Source organism: Euprymna scolopes, chromosome 28, assembly GCF_053919585.1.
Source record: "Euprymna scolopes isolate OS-2025 chromosome 28, ASM5391958v1, whole genome shotgun sequence".
NCBI lineage: Eukaryota > Metazoa > Mollusca > Cephalopoda > Sepiida > Sepiolidae > Euprymna > Euprymna scolopes.
This window is the reverse complement of record NC_136509.1, coordinates 17379160-17396266: the sequence shown is the minus strand read 5'-3', so window position 1 is coordinate 17396266 and position 17107 is coordinate 17379160. Positions and strand designations below refer to the sequence as shown.

Here is a 17107-nt window from a genome sequence, read left to right as displayed (position 1 = left end):
GATCCACATCTGGTATCAATTGAAATGAATGGCTCTCGTCTTCAGGAGGCCTCAAGTTTTGACAAGCTTCTGGGCTTGATCATTACTCCTGATCTTAAATGAAACACGTACATCAAATCTGTTGCCAAGGCCGCTGGAAAAATGGTGGGATCTTTCTATCGATCCGGTAGATATCTCACTGTTGATGCTATTCTCTATCTATATAAGAGCCAGGTACGTCCAAGGATGGAATACTGTTGCCACATCTGGGCAGGAGCTGCTAGAAAGGACTTGTCCTGCCTTTATAGAGTTCAAAATAGACTTCGTAGCCTCGTAGATGTCCTTTTCTCTTCCTTGCAACCTCTATCTCACAGAAGAGATGTTGCGAGTTTGTCTCTGCTTTATCATTATTTTCATGGAAAGTGTTCGACTGAGCTTCAATCTATGGTCCCCCCTCGTCAAACTTTCACAAGAAACACTCGTCTAACTGTAAACACTATCAATAATTCCCCCAACTCTTTATCTGTGCCTAAACCTAAACGTAGATTCCATGAACAAAGCTTCTTTCTTAGAACTGCACGCCTGTGGAATTGTCTTCCGTTTTCCTGCTTTCCGGCTGACTACAATATGGTTGTGTTCAAGTCTAACGTAAATAAGTTCTTGATGAGCCGTTCCATATAAGTTATCAAATTTAACAAATTTTCATTACTAATGATTACTATATTGTCCAATTTCTACTGTACACTCTTTAACCCTTATCCTTGAGTGGCCTCTTGGCCTTGATAATGTGGTGATGCCTATGTAAAAAAAATATATATAGTTCGTATGATAATAATGCATTTATGAAACTGATGATCGTCTCGTAGCTGAAATGTCAAAAAGACGAAAGCGAGCGTTAATCATCCTTTAAGCGTTCAATCATTTTGTAAAAACATTAAAAAAAACGTCTTCTCACCACTAAAGCTCCCATCAAGCTTGAAGATCATTCGTTCACCGCTTTTTACTGTTGGTTATTTTGGGCAATGAGTGTGTGTTTACTCAGCTTACAACTCCTTCATTGAAAAAAAAATCACCAATCGACAAAATGTGTTATTGTTGTGGCACAGTATTGATCCGGAAGAAAGATATAACTCAATCTTTACTGAAAACAAAATATGTTGAACCGAAAAAAATGCAACAAAAAATCAATGTTTGTATACGTCAGTCCGGCTGACAGGTGTGCCTAGGCCAAGAGAAATTCTATTTATATTAACTGGAAGAGTTCATTGTTATCGGTAGGGTGGGCACCACAAAAGTTATTATCTTCACCACGTTTAACTGAGAACTTCCTCTTAGTGACGTCTTATCCTAACACTAACTTAAATTTTTAACTTCGAATAGAATTGTTCACTGTTCTACTGAATTCGACCTTATGTTAAAAATACCGTTTGTAATAGTATTTTTGGTTACTTTAATCATTTATACTATGTAATGGCTCCCAAATATGTCGTCTTACATTCTAACCGGTGTAAAGGCATAAATGATACGCCATAGTATTTGGGCTTGTAGTTTTATTATTTGTCTTTTCCTTTTTTTTTAAATACAAATTTGTTTTCTTATTTTAGTAAATAATAAAAATAGCACATAATAAAATTAAACGGTGTCTTATGATGAATGGACTCAAGCTTATATTCGAAATGTACAAATACATACCAATAAATTATTTTTATTATTTAGATTAATACAAGCTACCAATAATACAAAAAGGACCCAAACCGTCTATTCCTTTTATGGAAACATTTTGCCCAATCCCAGCAATAATCAGCAATGTAATATTTTCCTTTTCTGGCTTGTAATTACATTAGTCGTTGACATTTATTGCAGATACGACGATTGTCGATTAAGCCATTCTGCGCTAACCATCTAATGGTGCTAATGTTATCGAAAGTTTATATGGTTATATCTCTTATAGAAAGATATAAAACTAAAAGAAAATATGTGCTAAGGCTGGTACGACCTATGCAAAAATATAATGTTTGATTTATGGGGATACCAAAAAAAGTACAAATAAAATATCTCGAAAAATCGAACAGAACAAAAAAAAAATAAGGCAGATTATTTTTGCCTTACACCGATCAATAGATCGGTGTAAGGGTGGGAGACGAACCGTTTGGTATTCATTACAGGGTTGTAATAAATTAAACAAGCCCTACATAGAAATACACAGAAATATTAGGCCTACATAGGTTGTAATATTACTGGGTTGCAATATTACTGGGTTGCAATATTATTGGGTTGCAATATTACTGGGTTGTAATATTACTGGGTTGTAATATTACTTGGTTGTAATATATTCAACATAGCGTTCAAAGAAATACATAGAAATATTAGCTCTACATAGGTTGCAATATTACTGGGTTGTAATATATTCACCATAGCCTTCAAAGAAATACATAGAAATAGTAGCTCTACATAGGTTGCAATATTATTGGGCTGTAATATATTCAACATTGCGTTCAAAGAAATACATAGAAATATTAGGTCTACATACGTTGCAATATTATTGGGTTGTAATATTACTGGGTTGTAATATTACTGGGTTGTAATATATTCAACATAGCGTTCAAAGAAATAGATAGAAATAGTAGCTCGACATAGGTTGCAATATTATTGGGTTGTAATATATTCAACATTGCGTTCAAAGAAATACATAGAAATATTAGCTCTACATAGGTTGCAATATTACTGGGTTGTAATATTACTGGGTTGTAATATTACTGGGTTGCAATATTACTGGGTTGTAATATTACTTGGTTGCAATATTACTGGGTTGTAATATATTCAACGAAGCTGTAATTCAAATTAACCGATAATTTACAAATCTGCAATTAAAAAAATGGAGTTGTTAATTTAAAATTCTAAAAAAAGAAAAAACAAAAAACCCTGTATCATAAATGTGATGTGAATCACTGAGCCTATAAGCCTCTGTATTAGAAAATAAATTCGCTTTCACTAAAATAATGTATATAAAAGTGATTTGGAAAAATCCTATATATTATTGAATATTTCATTTTATGTTGCAATTACTTATAACGTCATTAGCCGACTTTCGGAAGACCCACCCTCGCTTTTCTTTTATATCGCAATTTCTTAAAACGTCACTAGCTTCATTTCAGAATGCGATCACGCTTTTCTTTTAACGGTTTATTAAACAAAAAAAGTCTTCGAAACGCTGATGTTTTTAAAGCTAAAATTATCTTCAACAGTTTGCATTTTGGAGACGGAATCCTTTTCGAGATAAGTGACTTCTATATTAATTTTATTTTGTATCTTTAGATTCAAATATTAATTAACTACATTTTATTTCAGTATTTAATTTATATTTTTATTTTCTGATTGTTTTATTTAATGATAGCGTATCTCATCCATAAGTGTTGTTTATTATATCTACCAAGTTGATTACATAAATATATAAGGTAATTGTATTCATTTTTAATTCGGGAGAGGGGAATCTATCACCATAAGTTTCCTTAAACACGCCAGTTAGACTTTTATTAAGTACAATATTTAATTTTTTTTCTTTAATGGAGAGCAGAGAACGCATTGGGGATGCGTTATCGGCAGCTCCCGTTACTCTCGTTTCTCTTTATTTGTCCCTCAATCCTCATTTTTAATGAGTGATTTTTCTGACAAAGGGAGAAGAACGTTCTAACCTTCCAAGGGTTGAAACCCAATTACAGGAAACTAAACCAGACCTTTTATTTTTAAGCGAAACTGGCATTGAACAGACTATTTCCATGGATAAGTTCATAATTAAAGGATACTCTAACTTAACTTTCAAATCTGAACCCAAGAGCCATGAGCATGGAATATGTGCCTATATTAAAGATGACTTTCCATGTGGTAGGGACATCTCCAGAGAAGATCCTAACTTACTCTATATGTGCTTCCGGGTTGCACTAGCTCACACTACGGCATTTATATTTACTCTCTATCGCCCCCACGACAGCTACTATCTTTAAAAGCATATCTGAGAAAATTGACCAAGTCCTATCTGCTTATCCTTCAGCTAACATTCACGTATGTGAAGACCTCAATGTTCACAATGTGGAATGATTGACCCACTCACACAAGACCGATGATGAGGGTAGGTTCTGTCATGATTTCTCCATTGCTTATGACCTCACTCAGATTGTTCACGAACCAACCGGTGTGCCCGACAATGACGGCCAATATGCGAGTCTCCTAGACCTTTTTCTTACAACTTGCCCTGAACTATGTTCAGTTTCCGTTCTGTCTCCTCTTGGATCTTCCGACCACTCTGTTGTATCAATTAAGATAAAAATGAAATGTAATAAGTCCTCAGACGTACCTCTCCATCGTACAATATATCGATACACTATGGCTGACTGCGATAGCTTCCCTATATTTATATCGGATCTTACCCCTGCGTTCCATGTTAAAAAAGGAAAAGTCCTCTATAGTTTGATACCCTCGAAAAAGTTCTAGCAAAAACCTAACAGCCAGCCATGATTCTCTCCAGAATGTGCTGCTGCCATTGTGCACAGAAATCACTTTTTCCACTGCTTACAACGTAATGGATGTATGTAAACTAAAGCCGCTTTCAGGACTGCCAGCAACCATTGTGAGAAAGTAATGAAGAACGTAAGAGAGTTGTATGCTGAGTCCGGCAAGTCCAAAGTAGCTGAGCAACGTCCTGGTTCCCACCAATATTGGTAAATAGCAAACGGAATCCTGAACAGAAGCGTGTGTTCTATCCCAATTATCATCAATGGACCTGAGGTCATCTCATCAGCATCAGACAAAGCCAAACTCTCTGCCAAGAACTTTGCAGCTAATTCTACCCTTTGCGGCCAAGGCCGCCAACCCCCAATATTTCCTCCTGTATCAGAAAAAAACGCTAATGTGATATACAAATATATGTACGTGATGTTGCCAAGCTAATCAAAAAATTTGATTCCAGTACAGCAACCGGCCCTGACGGTATTCCAATTATAGTAATCAAAAAACTTCAACCAGAACTAGCGCCCATACTTACAAAACTGTTTAAACGTTGTCTTAAGGAGAATTGCTTCCCATCACCCTGGAAAATCTCATCAGCATGTCCTGTATTTAAGAATTCAGGTGATCGCTCATCCCCCTTTCAGTACAGGCCAATAAGTCTCCTGTGCGTCATGAGTAAGTTGCTGGAACCTATGTTGAATAGAGAAGTAATCAACCATCTCAGCAAAAATAACCTCCTTAGTGACACACAATATGGTTTCCGTTCTGCTAGATCTACAGTAGATGTGCTTACAGTTATATCTCATAGGATTAGCGAATCTCTCGACGGCGGCAACCTTTCTAGGGCAATTCCTCTAGACATATCAAAGGCCTTTGATAGAGTATGTCATATAGGTTTACTTCATAAGATCTCCAGCTATGGTATAGCTTGAAATGTCTTCTCAATTATTAAATCATTTTTCTCTGATAGGTTCGTAAGAGTAGTAGTTGATGTGCACAAATCTGAAGCTTATAGTATAAATGCTGGAGTCCCTCAGGGGTCCATCCTGGGCCCAACTCTCTTCCTGTTTTACATTAATGATCTTCCAAATCACATCCTTACATCATTCATAGACATTTATGCTGATGACACTACCATCTATGGTAGCACATCTTAGACAGTAAACAACCAAGTTCTCTCTGATTCTCTGTCCTCTGATCTTGAGCACGTGGTACAATGGAGAAAGGAGTGGCTGGTTACTTTTAATGCATCTAAAACCAAGCCTCTCTCTTTACATCATCAGCGTTCTGGTCCCCATATGGCATCAATCGAAATGAATGGCTCTCGTCTTCGGGGGGCCTCAAGTTTTGACAAGCTTCTGGGCTTGACCTTTACTCCTGATCTGAAATGGTATACGTACATCAAATCTGTTGCCAAGGCCGCTGGAAAAATGGTGGGATCCTTCTAACGATCCAGTAGATATCTCACTGCTGATGCAATTCTCTATCTATGTAAGAGCCAGGTACGTCCAAGGATGGAATACTGTTGCCACATCTGGGCAGGAGCTGCTAGAAAGGACTTGTCCTTTTATCTTCGCTGCAACCTCTATCTCACAAAAGAGATGTTGTGAGTTAGTCTCTGCTTTATCGATATTTTCATGGAAAGTGTTCGACTGAGCTTTAACCTATGGTACCCCCTCGCCAAACTTCCACAAGAAACACTCGTCTAGCTGAAATCATTATTAATAATTCCTCCCACTCTGTATCTGTGCCTAAACCTAAACGTAAATTCCATGAACAAAGTTTCTTTCTTAGAACTGCACGCCTGTGGAATTGTCTTTCTTTTTCCTGCTTCCCAGCTGACTACAATATGGTTGTCTTCAAGTCCAACGTAAACAAGTTCTTGATGAGCCGTTCCACTTGTTAACAAATTTACCGAATTTCCATTACTACTACTGTACACTCTTAACTCTTATCCTCGAGTGGTCTGTGGACCTTGATAAATGCTCATGCCTATGGAAAAAATATGTTAATTATGTTTATATTATTACCGCAGTCAATCATCTCTACACATCGTTATCCCGAAAAAAATGCTGGACTGTTAAGAAAGGTATTTATCCATGAGCTCATGCATCAAGCGCTGCATAACATTTGCCGATTCGTCGTAAAAGGAATCATATCTCGATAAAGACAAAATAGAAAAAAAAAAAAAAACTGATTCACCAGTCGAAACAGTGCAAATCTACATAAAAGCAATAATGAATTAAGAATGTAATGCAAAAAAAATATTATCAAAAATATGTCATAAAAAATGTATCAATACAATAATACACTAAGGCAAGTCAATGAGCGTTGTACATTTTTTTAAATCGGGTCGATCGATTTTCTAGATTCAATTTATTTATTCAAAAGAAAATTTGCATTTTTTATGAAATCGATTTCAAATATATTAATAGTTAAAATTATCAATAAATAATAGAATACATTCTTTTTTTTTATTTGAAGAACATAAAAATTTGTTTACAGATGAAGGTGAAAATAAGGTAAAGAACACATTCATGCCCCCATATATATATATATATATATATATATATATATATATATATATATATATATATATATATACATATACATATATATATATGTATATATACATATATATATATGTATATATATATACATACATATATATGTATGTATATATATACATACATATATATACGTGTATATATATGTACGTATATATATGTATGTATATATATGTATGTATATATACATGAATGTTTATATATAGGTATGTAAATATATGTATGTATATATATGTATGTATATATATATGGATATATATATATATGGATATATATATATATATATTGATATATACATGGATAATTATATGGATATATATGTGGCTATATATATGGATATATATATGGATACGTATATATATATATATATATATATATGGATACGTATATATATATATATATACGGATATATGGATATATTTATATATATATATATACGGATATATGGATATATTTATATATATATATACGGATATATGGATATATTTATATATATATATATATACGGATATATGGATATATTTATATATAAATATATATATACGGATATATGGATATATTTATCTATATATATACGGATATATGGATATATTTATATATATATATATATATATATATATATATATAGTGATATATGGATATATTTATATATATATATATGAATATATATATGGATATATATATGTATATATGGATATATATATGGATATATATAAATATAAATATATATATATATATATATATATGGATATATATATATGGATACATATATATATACATGGATATATTTATATATATACGGATATATATATATGTATATATATGGATATATATATATATATATATTTATATATGTATATATATGTATATATATATTTATATATGTATATATGTGTATATATATATATATGTATATATATGTATAAGCATATATAAATACATATGTTTCAAATGGCGGTGTGATGCGTCTAGGTTGTAGTTGTAGTCGTAGTAGTAGATGAGCTTACCATCTCTTGCTCTCATCTAACACTGCTTATGTGAAAAAGGAACCGAATGCGTTAGTCTCTCTCTGCCAGTATACAGCCTCTCCATCTGCAATCCCTATGCAGCGGTTCCACGCACCGAAACATTAAAACTGAGCACCCTGCGACCCTAGGCTAAACTACAAGGAATCGGAGGAGGTTGGTCCCAGATATGTGACATGCAGACCCGCCGTCGTGTGGATATGCCCTGGTGACTCATGAACCAACCCCCAGCTATGGGTCAAATAGTTCAACTGTCTTGTGGCTGTCTTGTGGAAAGACAAAGGCTAAGGGAGAAAACCCCAACAGATAATCCGGAGTGGAGCTCTTAAGACGCTAGGAAGACAGACCGGTCTCCTTACGACAACTCCTGCCTCCTGATTCGTTCCCAGCCGTCTTTACACAGTCCTGCCACGGGACCCGGCGCATCAGGAAGAGAGAGAGAGAGAGAGTAAGGCTGATCATGTGCAAGTCTCCTTCACTTTAATCCAAGTCAAGCACAAGTTGACTTTTTGTTAACCTACAGAAGCGTGCAACCCGCAAAACCAGAGCAACAAACTCTGTATCCACAAGACCTGCTCACCACTGTCCAATTTGTGAGAGAGCCTTTCATGCCCGGTCGGCCTAAATAGTTATCTCTAGAAGTACAAAAGCAATACTTCTACTGACTGATGTCATGGTCATCTTCGACTTTGAAGGACGAACACGACAATATATATATATATATATATATATATATATATATATATATATATATATATAAAGCTGAGCGTCTGTGGGTGTGTCTGGTCACGAATAGGCTCCTATATGGTTGACTATTATAGAAAACTGATCACATATAATGATGGAAGATGTATCGAGACACAGGAATGGGTATGTTTGATCTGGCATAATGATGATTCATTAAAACTGTGGGGTCTGCGTACGCACCTGGTCTACAAAGTATGGAAATAAAAACATTATAAATTAAAAAAAAACGTTTACAAGTGTTTTTGATATAGATGTACATAAGAATACTTTGATAAGTATGTTTTAACTTAAATAGGGATGGTATAATAAAATTGTGGGTTCTGCGTTCACGCCTGGCCTTCATAGAATGGAAATAGGCAGCAAACTTTAATAAAGACTTTTCATATCTATCTGCATAAGTATACTTTGATAATTATGTTTCAGTTTGAAAAAATATGGTATAATAAAATTATGGGGTGTTCGTTCGCGCCTGATCTCCATAGAATGGAAATATGTCACAAAGTTTAACAAGGTTTTTTTTTATTATAGATCCACAGAATATTGTGATAAGTGTTTCAGTGTGAAAAGGTACGGTATAATAAATTATGGGGTTTATCTATATTATTTTTACTTTCATCATATTTTGCTTTGGTTTTGATACCCCCAAATTCGAAGCTATCTCTTTACAACCCTTCCTTTTCATAACCTATCATACTTTCATAAATCAGAGTCCATTTTCTGTAGGCTGTTTTTTAACTCAGTCAACGACGGGTATTTTTGCTAGTACATATATAAATATAAATATATATATATACATATATGATGATTGCAACGTCTTGTCAGACGAGTGTCACTCCCTCAGTCACTGAAAGTCCATGAGCCCGAAGATAACATTTTTTTTTAGTCCTGCCAGCGAATTCACACGCTCAAGCAGACATGACATTGAAGACGGTCCTTGGCATACATACATATATATACATATACACACATACACACACATACATACCCATAAACATACACACATGCACACATCCATACATCCATACATACACAATACATAATAACACATACATACAAGCATATACATACACACATGCACACACATACATATCTATGCATACACATATATACTATCATATACAAATACATACACACATATACATACATATTCACATACGCATACGTACACATGTATGCACATATACATACATGCACACAAAGTTACCTGCATATACCTACCCACACATATATATGCACCTATACGCATACATATATATGCATATATACATATACATATACATACACACAAACATATATAGGTATATACATACAAACACACATAAACATGTATACACAATAAATAAATAAATAAATAAATAAATAAAAATATATACACACATACATACATATATACATATACAAATAGGTATACATACACATACATACACTAGTACATATATTAACATACATACCTATACACACACATATGCATATATAGAATGATGGCAGATCAATTATTACATGCTTCCAGCATTTCAGGGCTAAACACATGATATTTTTTCCATCGCCACGGACAATTTTTATAGACAAATGCCTGAGGAAGTATCCATACAAAGATGATGTTACAGAGTTTTAGTTTTGTACGACAGCTAAGTCTCTCTCTCGGTTCAAAATGTTGAGATCCAGCAACAAGCATGAGCAAGGTAGCCAGCAACAAATCAAATTGCATACCAGCTTAATGCGGGTACTGGTCTCCCGCTGTATGTATTTTTTTTTTAATCAGAGATTTGCTTCACTCAGAGGAGTTGCCGTAACAGGGCTTTTGGGAGTCCTCTCCACCCCACACACATATCGAAATAAATATATACAGGTACACATACAAGCATGCATACAAACAGATGCACGCAAACATACATACGCAAGAACAAACACACATGACAACATGCACATACACTCAAACATTCATACATACACGCATGTACATACATATGCACACATACATACACATACTCGTACATGTAGAATATATATGATATGATATATGAATATACATATATATACATATAGTTTCATATATATATATGTAACTATATATAACTGTATATATATATATATATATATATATATATATATATATATATATATACAAAATGATTGAATGTAATAGTTTATGTAAGACAATGAATGACTATTTTGCTTTGGATTGATAAACGATGCTTTTATTTTATTTTATTATATTTTTATTTTTCTGTCTGTGATATTTTTTTTTTATTCACAAATTAATTTAACCCTAACTTGAGTTGTATAACTTATATATAAATTTTTTTTTTACCAGATGGATATCATCAAATATTTGTCGGATATCTCATCCAACCAGGGAAGAAACGAAGGAAATATGTCTGTATTGGATTGTGACATGGTGCCTTGGAAGAATTATAATATGCGTTGGATCTTTTAACCTCCCGAATACCAAGAACTTCCATTACAATATTTAGCATACATTTTGGATTTGAAATCCAGTAACCTATTTTCCGCATCAATATCCAATTTCCTTTACTCTATGTAGCTACAATAGTTAATAAAAAACTTGAAAATCTTTTAATTTTCTCTGTTTATTATTTTTAACAAATGAGTTTCAAACCAATAATAACATTTGCTAATATTTTTCCTCCAAAGAGATAAATAAACATCGAAAACTCATGGGTTAAGGAAATATACTTAATAAGCTGTATTTTTTTGTTTTGCATACAATGAAATTGTATATTTAGAATTTAACTTTTTCACATCATAAAATTTAAATTCCTAAATTATATATATATATATATATATATATATATATAATTTATTTATATATGATGATTGCAACGTCTTGTCAGACGAGTGCCATTCCCTTAGACACTTAAAGTCCACGAGCCCAAAAATGACTTCCATCGTCACAGGACCATTATAAGAGACAAATGCCTGAAGGAGTATCTATACACAGATGATGTTACAGAGTCTTAGCTTTGTACGACAGCTAAGTCTCTCTTTCTCGGTTCAAAATGTTGAGATTGAGCAACAAGCAAGAGCAAGATATCCAGCAACAATTTAAACTGCAGGTTACTGCAAGGTACTGGTCTCCCGCTTTATGGTTTTTAAAATCAGAGATTTGCTTCTCCTAGAAAGGTTACCTTCATCACGGATTTGTACAATAGCTAAGCCTCTCTCTCTCGGTCTCCACCCCAACACACACATACATACACACAAAAACACACGGTGCTAGTTGGCCGTTAACCCCGAAAAAGGTTTATTCGCCCTTTGGAAGGTCTTGTTTTTAATCCTTCAGGGAGATCAGCCACCCTCCTCACCAAACAAGTCTGGCGGGTGAATCAGTTTAGTTGCCGGGGACCCGACCATGAGGCAGGTAGTACTGGGTTACATGGTACCAGTAGCATATAACATGACCTGACACACACACACACACACATATATATATATATATATATATATATATATATATATATATATACGTAAGTAGGCATATGCATGTATATGTATGAAATAAACTAAAATTTTATATATATATATATATATATACTCGGGTTTTTTATTCAAAAGTAATGAACTAATGAATTCAACGAGGTTGTTAGATAGTGCTCAATAAAAAGAGCTGATAATACTTGTATATTGTTATATAAACATGGTCATATCCTGCTGCTACAAATAGCCACTTGCTTCAATCAAGCAACAGATATCATCAGGCAGCGACTTGACTTGAACTTTTGAATAGTCAAGTCGCTGCCCGATGATACTTGTTGTTTGATTGAAACAAGTGGCTATTTGTAGTAGCAGGATGTGAACATGTTTATATAACAATATACAAGTATATATATATATATATATATATATATATATATATATATATATATATATATATATATATATATATATATATACTAGCTGGCCGCACGGAGATGACTGGTCGTACAATACGCTTACACATAAGATTGCGTATGTATTATTATAGAACCAATCTTTTCTTGCATATATACAGGGATAATTTACCGTGTGGACTAATTCGCAAAAATAAATAAATAAAACAATAATAAAATAATAATTATAATGCCGCATATCAAATTGTTATGTAGTCCTTATTAGTAAGAGATGAGTGACGTATTTTATATTTGTTGTGAGTGTTCATATTAGAGTGTTTATATTATAGAGTGATCATATTGGTGAGAGATGGGTATATTTAATAAGGAGACAGGGATATTTTAATACAGTGCCGACGACATGTATTACAATTTGGATGAGAGGAGATATGATATATAGACCGAGATAGATAGATAGAGACATTGATAGGATCATTTTTGATATGAGGATTTCAGTCTTTTATCAAAATGAAGGGCCATTCATTATTTATAATAACTGAGGGGGAGGCACATTCTTAAATGATAGAGACACATTCTTAGATGAGTTTATACACATTCTTATAAATACAGATCAGCGGAACACAAGTCTATAATACAAATTCACAATACCTCTCTGTTGAATAACATAACACGGAGACGCAGATACAAAATTATGAAGTTGTTCGTTTATTCCATTCGACCGGTCAATGGCTTTACATCAATGAATTCTCTACATGATTTCTTTCTTCTCCCCATCGCTTCCAAGGTTTGATGTCAGCTCTGTCTGTCCGACTCTGTCCCGGCCTGACTTCTCTCTCTCTCTCTCTCTCTCTCTCTCTCTCACTTACTCTCTGACTGATTTACTGACCTAAAGCTCTCTATATTGAGAACTCAAGACGTCATTGCATGACCAAACAACGTCCATATCGGTCTCGTGGCCTGACATGCCTCACATGCCCAAACATGCATCGCCCTCACATATTTACAACGAGCGATTTCTCCCTAACCTAATTTTACTAACTCACTTTACAAATATGTTTAACATTTTCTATTGTTCGGATCTAGATTCCTCATTTTAATTTTATTTCATTAACAGAAAACAATTGCATTATCACATTCCTTTTTCAATCAACAAATATCTAACTATTTTATGTGAACTAAACAATGGTTAATTCTACATTCCATTTTCAATAACATTCTGTATTATTTATTTTAACTTATGATCGGAATTCTCAATTCCATCCTAGCTTCGCAGGTTCGAATACTCGGCTATCCTATCTCGTATTTACTCACTTACAAGAAGAGGCGACTTGTTCTTGTAACAAAATTACCGCTGTGTTTGTATACAATATCACGTCAGCTGATATTTGGGCATAACTATCTTAAACATAATTGTTCTGCTATAGATAAAAAAAAGAATTTTGACAGGCGAATATTTTACGTTACACCGGCGATAGATACATTAGGCATAGGAATAATTCTGCAATTTAGACTGTTTGGGAAGGAATGGGAGAACTAAATTGATGTCTGTGATATTGGAGGAATATAGTTTATATTATATAATGAAGATAAGTGTGTACCACGTATGCAATGACTAGCTTAATGTATGTGTATATGCGTATCTAAACTCACAGGAAGAATATAGGGTAAGTGATTGAAAGAGGATATTTATGTAATCATATATATTAATGGGTTATAATTATGGAAGGGGTTTACTTGAAATAGGGTAGTTATGTTAAATCCAAATATTTTAGTGGGGGTGTCGGAATTATAATTTTCTATTTAAATGAATTAAAAATTATAAGGAATAATTTCTATAATAAAATAATAAAGGTGGGGAGATTAATTATAAAGGATAGGATAAAAAAGTAATTTTCTATGAATAAGTTAGAGGATCAACAGATGTTAGAATAAGGGGAATAAAGATAAATAGGGATATTGGATGAAAAGTATAAAAATTATGAAATGATAATAAATAATAAAGGTCTAAGAAATACAAATTATTAAATAGAATTATTGTTTCCTTTTCAGATTAAATATATTTTTAACTCTTTTTCAAAGTGTTTTTAACATGTTTTTTAACTATTTACTCTCATATCTCTCTCCCTCTCTCTCTCTCTCTCTCTATATATATATATATATATATACATATATATATATATATATATATATATACATATATATATATATATATATATATATAAGTGTATTTGGGAAGTATTTTTATCGGATCCATGTTCCATTGAACAGATGGGATGATTTCTGTTTGTTTTTCTTGTAATGCGGGTTTTTTTCCATTTAGTGGGCCAATGGTCGAACGTTCTGTTCGCTTTTAAAAACAAATTTGGCATAGTCTTAAGGCGAGTAATCGGTTTGTTTATGTTAATGAGTAGGGCTTCAATGATCGAAAGGCACAGGTTACAATGGGTGACGGCTAAAATGACGGTGTTTTTTGCCAATTTGTTCTAAATTCGTTTTGGGGAGTGTCATGTAATACAAGGTGTTGGTAGATGGAGCTGTTAGGGGAAATACGTGACAACTCTTAAACTACTGGTCACATAACGCTGAAATTAACAGGAAATAGTAATCATACACCAAGGATGGTTTATAAAGAGTAAAATTTGAATTTGTTCAGATAGTTGAATAACGCATACCGAAATATGTCGACAAGTTGAAATACAAAATATTCATTTCAACTTGCTGGCATATTTCTATTAGTTTTGCGTATGCGCATATTAATTCATAGATTGAAGTGGTTAAGTTTTAAATCTTTGTTTTCTGACTGTCGATAGGTTAAACAGTAAGTAATGCGGCTGAGAGAGGGGCAAATATTTTATTTCAATCATAGCTGATTAAACTCAAGTCAAGTCTGAAATCAGTACTATATATTAGGTACAATATAATAGTCAATAAAATATTGTCTCTATAATAATAAATGCGATTTCTGCATGAATTCCTGCAGGTTAACAAAAATAGTGTATGCATTACTGGAGCTCTAAATATGAATAATAAAAACAATACAAACAGTAACAATAACGGTACTACTACTACTACTACTACAACTACTACTACTACTACTAATAATAATAATAATAATAAATTCACTAACACATACGGGCATTACAACTTCTGCATCAAAGTAAGGCTCGACAAAACATAATTAAGCAACAAATACAGACCCTGTGTACAAAGAGACGGAAAGATAAACCACAATAATGAGGAAATGCAGCAAACTGGCCCAAAAAATAATTCAAGAATTGACTCAATCAAGTGGGGAAGGCAGTACACTAGAAATTATGCAAGCAACTGCATCTTGGACACCCAGATAAATAGTACTAGCACAAACCGCTAGCAGTATTTGAAAGCGCAAATAACAAAATCCTTAAACCCATCCAAGCAAGAAGACCAGATGGTATAATAGTTTACAAGAAGAAAAAGTCTTGCCAGATCGTAGATTTCGCCATTAAAATAGAACCCAACGTGAACATCAAGTAGTCAGAGAAGCGGAGCAAATGCATAAAACTGGCCACAGAGCTGAAAAATATTTTTATCTAAAGAAGTTACCACAGAATGGTCACCGGGACAACAGCATTGCAATGTTGTTGAAATTGGTTATAATTTGATTAAGGGGACAGCTCAACAGGAATGTTTTTACATTGGACTTGAACGCAGCCATACTGTAGTCAGCCAGAAAGTAGGTCAGCCGAACAGAATTTCAGAGGTGGGCAGTTTTAGGAAAGAAACATTATTCATAGAATCTGCGTTTAGATGCAGAAACAGATAGAGAAGGAGGGAAATTGTTCGTAGTGGCTTTAGATACATGAGTGTTTGTTGTGAAAATCGGGTGGCGAGAAACCTAGATTGGAACTCAGACGAGCACTTGGCATGAAAATAGCGATTGCATTATTAAATCGAGATTACTATTACCATTATTGATCTATCTTCCTATATATATATGTGTGTGTGCGTGTGTGTGTGTGTTTGTGTGTGTGTGTGCGTGTGTGTATTATATATGTGTGCATATATTTATGTGCAGCTATATATGTTTTTCATAAACGTAGATGTGTGGATTTCTGTATGCGCGTATTCATATATATATATATATATATATATGTGTGTGTGTGTGTGTGTGTGTGTGTGTGGTTGTTTGTGTGTATGTGTGTGTGTTGACAAGAAAAGTGGGAATTGTTTCACTGACTGCCTAATATATTCATTCGAATTTTATTGACATGCAAGATCCGTTATTTCATACACAGTTAATCTTTTTGACCAGTGACCAAAATACCTTTTCCATTTTCTCACCTACCTTCCTGCGCCTGACACCAACGTATTCAGAGGTATAACCATTCCTTCCAGCCTCCTCCTTCCATCTGATTTCTACGGCTTCTTTATGTGTACTTGCGATTGTTGCTAAAAA

General features: G+C 33.5%; 1 long non-coding RNA gene across 1 annotated transcript in view; it reads left to right on the top strand.

The window, feature by feature from the left end:
- LOC145249369 (uncharacterized) overlaps positions 1-11402 on the top strand; it is a 203482-nt gene extending 192080 nt beyond the window's left edge. The window contains exon 2 of the long non-coding RNA XR_013863517.1: positions 11136-11402. This is a non-coding gene — a long non-coding RNA (uncharacterized LOC145249369). The remainder of the gene's footprint in view (positions 1-11135) is intronic.
- The last annotated feature ends 5705 nt before the right edge of the window (positions 11403-17107 follow it).